The following is a 12,797-nucleotide window of genomic DNA, read 5'->3' as shown; positions in this document are numbered from 1 at the left end:
TAGGGTTAGCTTCACTGGGGAAGGCAGCAGGGTAAGGGGAAAAGGTCGCCAGTTTTATTTCTCATACTGAGAAGTCCAAGAGAGCAGGCTCTCTAGGAGGACATGGAAAAGAATGTCAAATACATGGGTGCTCACTTTTAAAGAAAAACAACAGGGCAAGGAGAGGAAATGGGTACAAATACGCATCCTCTGTTCTTAGACCAGACCTGAGCTGTTTATGCTGCAGTATTTAATGATTAGAAGTATTCACTGGGTGACGGTACCTGAGTTCAAAGTCATCCTGTCTCTCAGGAAGTGCTTGACTGTATGGTTCTAGGAGAGAATATACAGAGAAACACCAGGTTGATTTGTATACACCCAGAACTGGTGAGCACCTGGGAGTGCTGGCCGTGACCACTTCTGCTTTCTGAAATAACAGTGACAAGATGGGGCACAGAAATGTCTTCTTATCCAGTGAACTCCCGCTGCCTGTACCCTCAGTATCAGGGGTTCCAAGAGGAAGGACCCGAATGTGCAGCTTTTCGATACTGTGTAGCGAGGCTCTGCCAGAATGTGGGGTTGACCCGTGGGCAGGTGTCTAGTGCTTTGGGATGAAGCCTGTCACTGGAGCAGTGCTGGAACTGAATTGAGACAAGAAAAACATTTGATGCACAACCTTGCAAAAGGGAGCCGCTCCCTCGATCCTGGAAGTGCAGTGTTTCCAAGATCTTCCAGCCCAAGTGGAAGAAGGGTTATCTTGCATCGTTAGTAAGCAATATCGGAAACTGGGAGTTTTTCTTGTTGCTCCAAGAAAGCTGAGCTAATTATCCAGTTAAAACCAAGAGTTTATTTTTGGCAGTCTTTTGCCATGAACCTAATGTCACAAAGTCACAGTGGCCTGATGCCTTTAAATGATTGCCTTGGTGACACAGTGTGAAAAACTAAAGCTATCATACCTAGTGAGGGCCTGTGGTGACAGGAGAAAAGGAACCAAAGAAGGTACAAGCTAGAGACTCCCCCAGTGCCTCAATTTCCAAAGTTTATACAGTATGGGAGATGCCATCTATAGAAAAATCCCACTGACACCAAGGGAGCAGGCTGACTGGAGTCCCAGACGTGGGCAGGGAGTGAAGCTGGCTTTGTAAGGGCAGATCTGGGGGTGGTAGCCATTCTTCCCAGTTCCCCAGCACAAAGAGTAAGAGAAAGAGAGAGGTGGCCAAGGGATGGAAAACAGGAGACATTTGACCCACTATTTATTAGCAAGCAAAACCATTGCTCAGAAGGGCCTTGGAACGAGGTGCCATGACCAGGTGTAATGACTGAGTCCCTTGTCACACGGAAAGTGGCTGCCTGTGCATCATGATTCAGTCACTCACACCTCCTTCCACGCAGACAAGCCTTAGGGAGAGGGAGGGGTGTCTAAGGAGCCCAAACACGCGCCGGTGCCTAACACTTAGCTCATGTGTACGTGCACGTCCATGCCAGCACCCTCCCCTCTCCAGACTCCCGTGTTCAGAGATCTTGCCAAAGCCATGGAGGCTGTTCGCTTCCCTGAACCATGTCCTGCACGGCATGTTGTCTCCTCCAGCTGACATGTTCGTGCGTTTCATACGTGGATGGATGCTAAGGAGGCACATTTATGTGTGTGTGAATTATTTTAGGTGAATCAAAAGGCAAATAGGCAATTCCTTCAGACAAGGAGCTAAAGCAGCTTGAAGAGGTAAACAGGTCGGGATGGACTGTGTTTAAGGGGGCCAATCAGATGGCAGTTTACATACCAAGCAAGTGGTACTCTTCTTTGAATAGTGCTGATCTGAGAAAAAAGGATGAGCGAACTCAGAACTGAGAACGCATGGCCAGTAGCAGGGTGGGAGCAAGATGTTTAAAAGTTTTAGAAGTGTATTTGTTTCTTTTTCCTTCCTTCCTTTCTTCCTTCCTTCCTTCCTTCCTTCCTCCGTCCCTCCCTCCCTCCCTCCCTCTCTCCTTCTTCTCTTCCTTCCTCCTTCCTTTCTCTCTCCCTTCTTTTTGTCCTTTTTCTTTTTTTCTTTTCAAACACAAGGTTTCTCTGTGTATCCCTGGCTGTCTTGGAACTAGCTCTGTAGACCAGGCTGGCCCCTGATTCACAGAGATAAACCTGCCTCTGCTGGGATTAAAGACATGCGCCACCACCGCCCAAATAGAATGTATTTTTATGTGTAAAGATATTTTGCCTGTGTGTGTGTGGTGTGTTTGTACCACACATGTGCATGCTCATGGATCCCAGAAAACAGCATTGATTGCCATGGAACTAGAGTTGCAGGTGGTTGTGAGCTGCCGGGTGGGTGCTGGGAACTGAACCCTGGTCCTCCGGAAGAGCAGCCAGTGCTCTTGAGCGTGGAGTCATGGCTCCAGCCTCAACACAGATTAATTGAAGGCTCATTTCGAAAATGCTATTTAAGATGTTTGGAGCAAAAGCAAACTACACAACAAACCTTGGGATTAATACCTAATGCTTTCAAATAGTCCCTGAGTGTGCACCTAATTACTCGGGAGTTACCTAAGTGCGCAGCCCCCCATGAGAAGGCAAGCCCCAGAACTGAACAACATGCCCTGCAGCCCCTGGTCAGGGCTGTGACAAATCCAGTCTTGGCTGTCCCCACTGTTGTTCCATCGCTGTCCTTTCAAACCTCCAATGACAAGCTGTGTTTTGATTTGGGTAAAGCAGAAAGCAAAGAGGTATTTGCTGGCACTTGAAGAATCAAAGGTGAAATCACACTTAGAAGCTCATTTGATAAGAGTCTCTCCTAACGTCCAAAGACACAATTCAAAAGTCCCTGTCTCATTCATGCCGCTCACTTCCCCAACCAAGGACTGTCTTGACCATGAATGGCGTTTTCCCATCTAGCATGTATCTGAGGCTAGCCTCCTCCCAGCTGCCGCGTTCTCCAAGTATTTCTGAAACGTTACAGTCTTACACTTGAGACAACCCACAGTAACAAACTAGCTAGAAGCGAAGCGGCTAAGCTGCATTCACTGAGAGAATTTTTTTATCCTTCACTGAGAGAATTTTTTTATCCTTCCTTCCCTGCTTTACAAGTTCAGTAAAGGGCTGAAACAGGATCATTTTCTGAGGGAATCTATATGCACATGCTTTAAGATCATGCAAAGTGGGTGTCGTGTGAGCAAGAATGATCAGGTTTAAGTTTCCCTGCAAAGTTCTACATGCCATCAGCAAGCCCTTTTGATATTTTAAACCTATATTTAGAGTAATTTCAAGATATTTGGAGCACATGTGGTTAAATGTAAAACTTTGTCGTTACGATTTGTTAGATGCTTATAGTTTAAATATTTATAAGCCATTTTTAAGTGCTTGATCCAAAGCCATCATCTCCCATAGAATACTGTAATTGCCTGGTATCCAAGCACCATTATGGAAGATTTGAGAAAAGTCATTGCATGCGGGCACATTCTTCCTGCTTTTCTGGTTTTAATTCAAATGCCATTTTTAGTGAATTTGACTTTTTTATAGCGTTAAAACTCCTTAACAGGATTGGTTGCCTGCTATTTAAAAAGATAATCTCTCAATACTCAAAAGGTAAACTCTTCTAACCTGAACCAAGTTGAGTTCACTTCTCCCGAGCATGGTTGGTGAAGGTTCCCTTAGAGGGTCACGTCTCAGTCTGTGTCCAGCTGAATTTGAAGCAACAGACTCTTCCTCTAAAAAAACAGTTTCAGGAGCAACTTGTTGGTGGATAGAATGGATTCTTGACTTTTGCCTCCAGTCCAGTTGGAAGGTAAGAGGTAGCTGTCTTTGTCTGAGGGAGCCTGTTTGGGCAGTTAGGGAGAAAGAGGAAGGGGAGAAAGCCTTCCAAACTCACAATCCACTTAAGCTTCAGAGGTCATAAATCGCAGATGATCACATGCCTCTGGGGCTCACACTCTTTTATGGCTAGCAAAATACTACCTTCTGGTAAGGAAAGAGGGGAAAGAAGGCTTAAGGAGGCTCATAAACCTGCCGGGGCATCTATTAGCGCTTACCAAACAGGGTTTTCATGAGCTAAGTGTAAATGAGTCAGAAACATATAGATAGAATTTCTTTTAAAATACACATGGGTTTAAAAATTAAAGCCAAAGTGCTTGGCAAAATAAGACTTGGTTTTAGCCAAACCCCAAACGTTTGAAAAAAAAATAGTTCTAGAGTTTGCCAAACCAAAAATATACCCAGGTCCCTCTATTTCTCCCATTTGATATGATGACATCATAAACATGGGACTTAATGGCTATCTTCATATCCTCCAAGGTTTGAGCAATGCGAATCTCAAATACTGATTGAAAAATCTATGAAAGATTTGAGCGGAAAAGCATTACAACCTCTCACATGAAGACCAGGGCCACTGGTCCTGGTTCTGAAAGCATTTCCTACGCACCGGTGGACTCCCTGTGGTTTGTCTCGGCTCTGTGCGTTTGTGTACACATGCATGCTGTCTCTTGTACAGAAATAATAACTTATTGTTTTGTTTTTCAAGCTAGGATCTCGTGGCCTCGAACTCTCCATGTAGCTGAGAGTGACTTTAAGCTTCTGACACCTGGGGCTCTAGCCCCAAGTGCTGGGATTAGAGAAGTATAACAGCATGCCCAGCGTATACAGTGTTAGGCAGCAAACTCAAGCCTTCATGCATGATAGGCAAGCATTTACCAACTGAACAACATCCCCAGCCCCCAGAAGTAAAGACTTTAAAACTCCTTTATTTGGTATTTATAAATCCTTAATTTGTACTTAATTTATGTAATACAATCCATAAAGCACATTACTGCTGTATCCAAAAAGAGGGAGGGAGGCATTTCTTTTTTCTTATTCATTGTCCGGAGATAATCTTCATTTCCCCAGAAGACAAAACACCCTTTTCCCACTAGCAGTGTCGAATGCTTTCTTATTATGGTTAGTCTGTCAATAAAGCATGGTGGGGGGAATAGAGAGAAAATTAAAGAAAAATGGGGAAGATAGGGGGGTCCTTATTTGGGGAGAGTTAGGAGGCAAGACATAGCCAAGGTTACTTTTAGAGGCACAATGGAGAATGTACAAGCCAATACGATAAGCAAATGGGGGTATGGATTCATAGAAGAATAGTCTGGGGGCAAGTTCCTGCTGTTGCTCTGGCTTCCTGCTCGGGGACAGACAGAGTGGGCATAACTGAGCAACCCAGTGACAAGGGTCTCTTGAGGGCACTATTTGAAGCGTATGAATTCAGTTGGCTTCTCAACCAAGGAAAGGACAGAGGCCAGTGGGCCGGGCTGGAAGCCTGAGGGAGGCAGGGAGATGTCAAGGCACAGGTACCCAGAGGCTGGACCACAGAGGGTGGAGGAGAATGAGACGGGGCACAGGAGGTGGGGGAGTTGGTTCTGGACGTGGTAGTGATTGTAATCACTGTGATCTGGGGCAGAGGAGAGATGATGAGATCTGTGCTTGAGGGAAATTACTTTAGCAACCATCCGTAGACAAAGGAAGCAACAGGAGCCTACCCTCGCAGATCTTGGAATCCTGATGACAGACTAATTACCAGCCATAGGTGTTAACGCTAGCGGTGAGAGGCACTGGCTGCCACGTCTGTGCCTTGTATGTAAAAACATCATAGCAGGGCAGTGGAGAACCATCTTTGTCCCAGGAATGCCCAGAGTGACTTCAAGGCTGGGGGTAGATGGCAATCTCACAGCCAAGAGGAATTCTGTGGTCAATAAAGGGTATACTGATGGGCTTTAGGTTGTCATGGAAGCAGGAGTTCTACATCCCACCCAGCCCCAGCAACAATGAGCTGACTCATTGGGTAAGGCTGGGTAAGGCAAGATGTGGGCATATTGTCTGGCAGTCTTGATTTGTTTGGGGGAGTTAAATCGGGAGCTCTGCAGAAGTCAGAATTGCTTTAGACATCAGCTTCCCCTGAGTGGACCAGGATGTCTTCTGGGACCCCTGTGATGCCCAGCCTCCCATCCTTGGTCTGAAGGGCAGTAGAAAGGCTTCAGTGAAGGACGGGGTGGAGCTATTAACTGTCAGACACCTACAGATATTTTCTGGGAAACTGAGTCAAAGGAGTTTGGCATCTGTTAGAGATGCTCTTGTATGTATTTTCACCTTATGGAGAGCTGAGGTTTCTCCAAGTGGTAAAAGCAGACTCCTGGTAGACAAGGGAGGTGAGAGCATGGATTTGTGGGTCAAAACTTGGGGTTCAAGCCTCAGAGGATCTGTTTACTGGAAGAAGAAGTGAGTTCAGCTCTGTGAGCACCCTCAGTGTGTCAGGACAAGATTCCAGTGAGGGGCAGGTAAGAGAACATGGAAAGCATTGGTGCCCAACTAGCAAAATCAGTAATAGTAAATTACATGTAATTCTCTATAAACAGTAAAGAGTCCTGGGAGTTGGCGTCAGAGACTCCATGCAGAGCCTTTGGATATGTCATGGATATAAAAGTAAAGCAGTGACCCCAAACTCAGACCAGCAAGCTCCCTGCTCAGAGCACACACTTCTTATAAAATGTGCCCCAAGTCTCTGCCGTGTAGAACGTCTTTCATTGTGTGTGTTCTGGAAAACAGGTATGTCTATGCTGTTCAGCTCAGACGTTAGAGAAGGCAAAGCAGATGTTCCCATCAGAGTTCTCATGCCACCTGGAGAACAGGCTGAGACAGGAAGTGACTGTCCAAGATCATTCAGAACCAGAGTCCTCACCTGCCTCTCCTTCCATCCAGGACACCCGATCTGATTAAAGCTGCTTAAGTTACAGACCCTGGGCCGAGGACCAGGGTCACATTTTGCCACCCCCATTCCCTGCATGGCAGTCTCACACTGAACAGCTTAATGCAGGGAGAAATTAGGCACAAATGTACATCTGGGCTGAAGGATCGCGAGACTAAGGAAAAGCAGCCATTAACCACATGCTCCGACCTCGCCGGGGAGAGGGGGAATCAGATTTCTTGCTCTTACTTTTTATAGTGCTGTTCTCACTAATCTGAAGCCTTGTCCCTCTCTGCTACTGGTCGTAAAGAATAAAATTGAGGGAAATTACTTTTCCAAACCTTATCTAAGGTCTTAAAATCTGCCCCGAGTCTTCCAGCCATGCATAGCTACTCTTTTCCTTCAGGGTCCCTTATTTGTCTCTTAGAATGCCTGTGTTCAGACAGCAGCTCAACCTTGACACAACCAGCATCCAGCATCTGCCTTTAAAATAAAAACAAGGCAGAATTTTGGCAACGGCTTTTCAAGATCCTGTGGTGGAAATCAGAGGAGTTGCTCAGTCCATCTAGGATCTAGCACATGCAGCAGGGACAGAGGGACACCTGCTCAGGTTGTCACAGAGGGCGTAGGAAGCAGAACTGTAGACTGGCCAAAGAAGCTATATTGTCCGGTTATGGGCTTTGGATGGGACCTAAATGAAAACACACATTTTTTTTCTTATCAGAGGTCTTGTTTGCCAAAGTGAAGGAGCTAAATGGTACATATTTCTGGGAGGTGCCTTCCATCTTAGACATGACCTGCCTCCTCAGTGGTCAAGGTAAAAAAAAAAAAGCAAAAGAAATGAGCGTATACCGAAGGCACTATTCCCTGTGTTTTGGGAAGGATAGTGGACTTGGGGCTTCTGGAAGCTGGTGACCCCAAGCAGAACATTTCCTTATCTTTCTGACGAATTGTTTTGTCTGTGAAATGAACACAATCACCAGTGTGTTAGCGGCACTGTTTCTGTAGGAAGCGGGTGCCTACACGAAATAAGGATAATACACTTGTTCTCAGCGTGGTGTGGTGCTGCATGTAATTTGGGAGGGGGAAGCAGGAGACGATAGAGCAAGTCTGAGTCCAGCGTGGGCTACATGAGACTTTCTGAAAAACAAAAATTATAGATAGATAGATAGATAGATAGATAGATAGATAGATAGATAGATAGGCAGACAGACAGATGGTAGATAGATAGATAGATAGATAGATAGATAGATAGATAGATAGATAGATAGAGCGGTATACTTGGCTTAAATATACATGAGTAATAGTTTGTCAGAGCCACAGGGTGAGTGATGAGTTTGAAATCCAGAAGCCAGTGTGGGGCTAGGCTGGTTTACCCCAACCCCTATATGCCCTCTAGGGCATTCATTCAATGAGATAGAAGAAAACAAATAACATCCATTTCAAATATTAAAAATCTGCAACCTGGTAAAAGCCATTTCAAAATTCATTTGACAATGGTTGACATGGGAGGTGCGGAAGCCTTTTGGCAAAGCCTGGCTGAGCTGTATGCCCTGGCTGCAATGGGGTGGGTAAGGGACCCCAATCTGGCATCAAACTCAGAGTTTATCAGCTGCTGCAGGCGGCTCTGTTCATTGACCACAGGGCTCTACCCTTGTGAGTGTCCCAGAATAGCCGCTGCTACCTGAGAGCAGTCTGTCCTCAGGGACTCGTTATTGTCCCAGATAAACAGCGAAGCCTCTGCCAGCACGTAATGGCTGTATTTAACTCTGATAAGTGATGGGCAGCCGTGCTCAAGTGAGTGGATTTTTACTAGGGCCAGGATACTTGGGCAAAGGCAAGCCGGCTTGGCAGCGGGCATTTCTTGCCTATCGTAGGGTAGATGCCATGGGGTTTTAGACACCAGAGAACAAATATGACAGACAAGAGGGGCCTTGCCTTTTATAAATAAGCCAGACAGGACAGGCCTACTAGATTCTGATTATGCACATTACAAAGACATTTAAGAAATGAAAGAAAAATAAAAATTTGGATACTAGTCTAGATTAAAAGAGGCATGCTTCCAGGCAAAGATGACATCTCACATCACATAAAGGCTACCCTGGAACTGGTGGGTTTGAAATGAGACCATTTTTTTTCTCAGGGCCACTGCAAATGGTTGTCTAGAATTTTCTAAAATGTAACAGCCTACTGCACCTTAGGCTGTAAATCAGAGATGTACACATGGGGATGGTCGTGTTTTGAGAGTAGTAGAATTAGAAGAATTTACCAGCGCAAGGCTCAGTTTTGCTCTTAGCCCTTTGAAAAATTTTCTGTGGCAAAGGAAGATGGGTAATTAAATTACGTTTTTAGTAAGGCTTCCCCTGTGAACTTGCCAGGTGGACAGAGTATCTCTCAGCCCTTTTAGTGTGCGATTGCCGTTCTGTGAGAGGCTGCTATACTCTTCTGGGTAGAAGGGGAAGGCATGTGTGGAATTTGAGGACAGCTGGCCATCCATATCCCATAGCAACCAAGCATGGTAGTTCTAAGATTTGTATATGGGAAATAGACATGTATGGAGTGTGTGGGGGTGTGTGTGGGTGGGTGGCTGTAGGTGTGGGTGTGTGGGTGTGATTCCAAGAAACATGGATGATATCCTGCCTTTAGACGAACCCATTCAGAGAAAACACAAACTGTAAGGTTCAAGTGTGGACACTTTCCCAGAATCCTTTGCATTCAGAGGCACTCCAGAAATCTCTGCAACAAGAGTGTGTTGGCACATGCTCACACATGTATGTGGGTACTCATGCCCACTCAGAGCAAAAGAAACAAACTCCGGACTTGAAGACCCAGAAAGGGCACCTTGCTTATGTAGTGACAACAGATTATTATCCAGTTGCTTAAGTTGCAAGACTGTATATTCGGTACTGAGCTTTGTCGAAGGTGCTCTAATCGGCCCGAGGGAGATGAGATGTGGTAGGAAGCTCCTCTCTGGCTTCCCTCAGCAAGCCATGGGGAAGGGCCAGTGAGAAACATGTCCAGCTAGGATGGGGACGCAGGCCTGCCTCTCCTGTTTTTTGTACTTTCCACTCTGTGCAGATGATGATATTTAGACACTGGGGACAGTTTTTCCATGGGAGTCCTCTGTGTGGCCAAGGTCCTTAGCTTTCTGACATGGCCACTTTCTAAATCTCCAAGACTGTTTCTCCCCTGCTCGAGGTCTCCATAAGTTAACCCCCAATGAGAACCAGGACAGTGAAGCCCAAACACGCTCGTGTGTCACTAGCCCATTGTGTCACCAACAAGGGGGCTGCCTTGAACCAGTCGAAGAGGCTGACTTTAGTACTACCCCCACCTCAAAAGTTGCCAGCAGAAAGAGACTGCCACCCTCTGGCCTTTGGGGATGTCCCAGGTGCACATGTGTGCCGAGAGAGAGGAAGGGCACACATGGTCTCCTGCGCGTGCTCTTAAAATAAGCTCTGTGGAAGTAGGCTTGCAAAGCAGCAGGCCTGGGTCTGCAAAAAATAGAACACCATGCAGCTGCACCCTTTGGAACTTGGGGGGAAAACACATATTATTTACCAGACAATAATAGATACCAGAGAATAATAATGATTATTATAGTGTTTGGGATGGCAAACGCTGTACTTAAGGTTCCAGAATGGCTCTCATTATAAGCCCGATTTCCCAGTCTCTTATGAAAGCCTAGACATTTTCTCCACATAGGCTGGTGCTGGGCATATTTGGTCCATGTCCAATGGTGATTTGAATACAAAGACACTTACTTGAGATATATTCCCCCCCCACACTTTGGGTTGTGACTGCATTAAAGAAAAATGCTATATACATCATAGAACAAACAGTTGCAACAATTAAAAATGGTGGTGTCTCCCAGTCACTAGAAGGAAATGCTAAATCCTCTCAGTTTTTCTTTTCCCTTTAAAAGAATTTGGACACTCCCCCGCGCCCCCATCCCTGCCTCCCAACTCCAAGATGTGGCCACTCTAGGTCCCAGGCCCAAAGGTGGGGATATCTCCCCTCCTCCTTGGCAGCCTGGGGGCTGTGCTTGACAGAGCAAAAGATGTGTCCTCAGAGGAAGTGGCCCTGCGTCTTCTAATTCTCTTTCCATTGCTCAGGTCTTCTGCATTCTCCTATGGCTTCTGATGTGCCTCTCTAACTTGATGGTTTTATTTTGGGGGTCTCATCCTCCAGACAGAAAGAAGGGCTGGAGGAGGTGAACTCTGTATTCATAGATAAACACCCCCATAATCCAAACCTGCCTGTGCCGAATGAAAAGATTTCCATGGCCTTGTAATTCCACCCCTGTTGCATATTTGTGGCCTTTTGCATTTTCACTTTGGTTATTTAATATACATATTAAATGCACACGGCTCTGGTGATTTAATATGATTTGGGGAACTCAGGCATTTCCTGCCGTGCACACTGAGAATTTCAAACCTTGTTTTTGGCTGATGATTATTATCATTGCCGTTAACACCAAGATGTGGACAGCAGGGTTCAAAGCGGGGCTGTTGCTGAGTCTTCCCAGCAGGCAGCTGACCTCCCGCTCTCAAGCTAAAACCCTGGTTCCGCACACCCTGAGTGGATCTCTTGGGCTCTGCAGCCTCCATTTCTCCTTCTATAAAGAGTCATATTTTATCTCTGGGGGCTCCCTTTGACTCCTAAATTGTATCACCTGTGTGAAATTATTTGCTCATTATTCTGAGAATAATCTCAGTGGTTGTAAAGATGTTTGTCTTGCATAAGTTACCACTTCACATTTGCCAAATTTTAGCCTTTCGTGTTTCTGACAACCACATTTATTGGCAGAGGGACTCTCTTTAGGGACATAGTGGAAGACAGCTGCTTAACTCATCCATTTAACAAGACATGTGGAACACCGATGACCAGCCAGCCAACTAATGTAGAGGAAAGAGGTGGCCAGGCCGGGGCCCTTGGGGATGTCACAGTTTTCAGGGAAGGCTTCTAAATGGCTGCTTTTTGGGAGCGTCTGACTCTTCCAAAGGCCCCGCTTCACATGAAGGGCCTGGCAGCAAGCAACAGAAGGCCATAAGGAGGCAGAAGAACGTGTGGGGAACGTGGGGATGGCATTCTCCAGAACTAGTTTGAAAGTTCGGTTTGGGCTCTCTGGTCATGTTCGCCAAGCATGTGGGACTTGCTGTCTGCGCATCTTGTGCTCCCGTGTTGCTTGGATGTGAGGAGCGCTGGTGGCTTACCTTTGACAGGTCAGACCCACAGATGGGTAAGCTATTTCTTCCAGCTTAGTTCCTCCATAGGAAATTCTGAAGCGAGGGGTATGTGAATGTGTGCGTGCGTGCATGTGTGTGTGTGTGTGTGTGTTTTCTATCAGTATACTTTTATTTACTAATATTGACTCCTTGAGACCTCAGTCCTCAAACACCAGAGTTAATATTAAAGGGTAGCAATGAGGTTTGCCCGTTTTTGGAGTGACCCTCGGGGACTTCACAGACCTCCTGCTGGTTAATCATGTCATCTGGAGGCTGGTTGAGAAGGATGCTGTGGTCTTCGGGGATGGGCGTGGTCCATCATGCTCAGTACGGTTTTCCAAAGAGGGCTCGAGTTTCAGTTGCTCACACAAAGCTGGCAGGGCTGATCCTGAGCAGTCTGAATGAAGCTCTCTGAAATCATGCAGCTGGGACTCTGCTTTGGGGGAACTGGGGCTGGGAGCTGCAGCTCTCTCCTGGCTGGTTCTCTGCAGCGAGTCAGGGTGGGAGGAGGCGGGTGGGTGGGGAGAGATTCGGTCCAGTGCGTCCTCATGGCTCCTTCTCATCTTTTCCCAGGAACACTCGCTCCCAGGGTACCTTGCATGGAGAAGACAGGGCGTGGAGCAAATCATGTCATGCCATCCAATGACACCAGCTGGTCAGCTCACCACCCCCCTCTGGCTAAAGTACAAGCAAATAACACAGCTTCCTGTCATTAAACATCTTGGAGGAAGCAGCCCTCCCTGGTGGCTTCTAGGCCAGAGAAGCCAGCACGTCTTGGACCCACCGAGCTCGGAGCCCAGCATTCCTGCTCCCTCCATCTCTGCTTCTCCCCAGAGGAACTTAGGGATTTCGCTGGTTGAAAATAAGCAAACAAACAAACACCACCAAC

Source organism: Arvicola amphibius, chromosome 8 (assembly GCF_903992535.2).
Source record: "Arvicola amphibius chromosome 8, mArvAmp1.2, whole genome shotgun sequence".
NCBI lineage: Eukaryota > Metazoa > Chordata > Mammalia > Rodentia > Cricetidae > Arvicola > Arvicola amphibius.
This window is presented reverse-complemented; position numbering follows the sequence as displayed.